At 37.1% G+C, this 3,147-nt stretch overlaps 1 long non-coding RNA gene across 2 annotated transcripts; it reads right to left on the reverse strand.

Annotated features, from left to right (window-relative positions):
• Nucleotides 1-259: 259 nt before the first annotated feature.
• Nucleotides 260-3,115, reverse strand: LOC124376917. 2 transcript variants are annotated; one of them, XR_006924001.1, is made up of 4 exons: nucleotides 2,812-3,115; nucleotides 1,807-1,975; nucleotides 560-1,658; nucleotides 260-344 (listed from the first exon to the last, which is right to left on the reverse strand). It is a non-coding gene; the product is annotated as an uncharacterized LOC124376917 (long non-coding RNA). The 2 variants fall into 2 exon arrangements; XR_006924002.1 differs by lacking the exon at nucleotides 2,812-3,115 and adding an exon at nucleotides 2,246-2,413.
• Between the last annotated feature and the right edge of the window lie 32 nt (nucleotides 3,116-3,147).

Consider the following 3,147-nt stretch of genomic DNA (forward strand, 5'->3'; position numbering starts at 1 on the left):
AAAGGAAAGGACGTTGTGAATAAATGTGTTGCGTTAAAGGTTTTTAATTTGTAATAAAAATGAAGAAATGCGTGCTGCATTAATTGTGCATTAATAATATTAGTGCTGTTAAAATGAATTTGGGTTAACGTGTTATTAACACGCTCATTTTGAAGGTTTTTTCAGTATAAAGGACATTATATAAAGGTCAACCCAAACAGATCACAACAGTTACGTTTTATCTTGAGCCATTTATACTTTTACCAAGTAGCCTGAATATTGCTGCTACAGAGACGTTTCTGAACTTTGTTTCCTCTGTTTGTGTTTGTTTTAGCCAAGTATTCAAGATGAGCCACACACTTTTTCTGATAAATAAAACATTGGACATATTAAGTGTTTTTGTGGGAGTAATAGAATACCATCAATTGTAAGTTTATGCAACAAGAATATAAATTTTGCAGTATTTGGGACACACACTGTCTCATATGAGTCTCACATTTGCCGGTTTGCAATTTATCTAATGTTTAAAAATCTAGAAAGATGAGAATTAAACAAGTTGAAGCAGTTTCACATTCAGTACCGTATAACATGGGAGACGGTCCAAATCCAGCCCAGTTGTGCACAGAGAAGGTCCAGGCTGAATACGTAGTCCCAGGCAGCAGGAAGGAGATCATCACCATACCAACTGCTCTTCTGGAAAGTCAGACTTTTGTCTTTCAGAAGAGCCTTCAGTGTGCTGGTGATGGCTCTGTAGGTGTCTCCAGGAGGCTCGTAGCAAAAAATACATCATTTATTTAAAACCCAGATCAATGAAACAGTGTTTACAATAATATGATCATAACTGAAAGGTCACAACCAATCACAAGTGCAGATGATTGAAATACTGAGGTAGAGCTCTAACTGTGCTTTCTGCTCTTTTTATAACCTCCATTTATTACTCTTATGTAAGGAGGAGTCCTAGAAAATGACCTCCAAATGACCAAGATTTTAAATACACATGGAAAATAGCACACAGCGTTAGTGAAGGGTTTATGTATCAGACAGTAACAGGGGTAAATAATGATCTAGAATACTACATGAGTGTGTCATTTGAGGCACAAAGTTAGTTTGTTTATTTAGTAGTGAGCACAGTGTCACATGGTTCTAGATCACTTCCTTTATTAGTATATTATGAAACAGATTTATTAGCTTGCATGTTTATTGCACTGATCTGATCATAAACAGCATCATTGACGTTGGAGTTTAGTGCAGTTTAGAGCATTCTTATTTATAAAGATAAGATTTTATTAATAAAGAAAGAAAGTGTCCTGTAACACTTTTAGCTTGAATTTTGAAGTAAGAAATGAAATACTTATTAATTTAATTCAATATGAATTTATAATGAATTTGCTCTATTGATCACTTGGACATAGGAAATAAAAAGTAGATTAAGTGTGCAGTAAAACACATGAAAAGTGGAGGTGAAAAACGATGTTTAATGACTGTTCTGATTACTGTAGTGATGAGAATCAGCTACTTACCGTATCCCAGTGCAGATATTTGCTGAGCAAGTAATAAATCTTTCTGTATGCCTTCATTCTGCACGATGTGAACGGCTCTGCATAAAGGGCTGTTACAGGAGAAAACACTTGGCCATGCTGTCACCATGACCATTAACAGTTTTGTGGCTTCAGAAGAGTCTGCAAAGGAAACAAAACCATACCACAGATTTAAAACACACTTTATAGGAAGAAATACAAAACCCCAAACAGAACACAGTTACCTTCTTTATATCACTGTCCGGATCATTTTTAGTAAATATATAATGAAATGTCAATAAAATCTCACCTTCTTTAAGAAGTCTGTAGGCGAGGGCATGTGCTTTATGAGAGTCTCCTCTTTTTTAACACAATCCCACATAAACCCCACAGAGAGACTGCAGGAGTTCATGTCTCATAGACTCTTTCTCCGCCTTGATCTTCTCCAAAACCACTTTCAGAAATGTCTCTGCTAACGACTAAATGAGACGGAAGAAAAAGATCAACATCCACCTAAATCAAACATGTATTCAAGTCATGCATGAAAAACAAATATTAGGGAGTTAAGATTTGACTGTAGATTAGGTTTAGAAAAACTACTAGAATTTGCATAAACCAAAACCTGGAGTAAACATTTTACATGACAAATTAAATCTACTGTTTAATTTCAGAACATCGGGAACAGTGAATTATGGATTGACAATTAAAAAAGAGAAAACTCAAATCCACAGATAAAGAATTGCATGTACACTTTTTTAGCAGCACTGGGTGGTGGCATGTCTGATGCAGCTCTCTTTGCTCTCAGGATGGTCTGGGTTTGATTTCCTGGGAGAGGAGATTTGACAGCTATTTATTAAATATTTGGAAAATGATCCACAAGCAGTCTTGATTGACGGTCGCCCGAAAAAGAGATTGCTGCACCAATCAGAAATGCGGATGCAACCAGAGAGGCGGAGCTTCTAGTATCAACACGTCTTTGCTGTAAAAGTGATGGGAAGATCGGATCATTTTAGTGACTCGGTTCTTTGAATCTCATTTATGAAAATGAACGAGAGCGCGTCCAGTAGAAAATAAAGAATCACTCTTAGAGACGAATCGTTCTTCTGAGTCACATTAAAGACTCGTTCAGAATGAAGGAATCGTTCATAACCGACTCATCACTACTCTGAATCATCAGTAATGAGCTCCGGGAGAAACTCCGTCTTCCAGGTGGAGGATGAAGACCCTCTGCCGGGATGGAGCGACTGTAAGACCCCTGTAACGGTGACTTTCTAGTCTTTATGGGTTTTATTCTCTTTGCAACACCGAGACTCACACTTTGAGATAATGCGGTTAAGCAGCCACATCTTGAAAATACACGGTTAAGCAGCCGCACTTTGTTTAGTGTTGCGCGTCTACACGTGCACTTACGGTACGGGTGGTGGGACTGGCCAAAATACATGTGAAGACGCTTGAGAAAGGCGTTTCCGTTATAAATAAAGACTCAGTGCATTTGTCATGTTCCACATTCACACAATTATAAAACATTTTTCTTTATAGGTTTGCTCAATCTCTCAAATAAATCTTATTCTTATCTTAACTCATTTTACTGTGGAGTTTCAGAGAGAAGTAAAGGCAAATATCACTCCAAGCATCACTGCAATTTCAATGA

Source organism: Silurus meridionalis, chromosome 23, assembly GCF_014805685.1.
Source record: "Silurus meridionalis isolate SWU-2019-XX chromosome 23, ASM1480568v1, whole genome shotgun sequence".
NCBI classification, from domain to species: Eukaryota; Metazoa; Chordata; class Actinopteri; order Siluriformes; family Siluridae; genus Silurus; species Silurus meridionalis.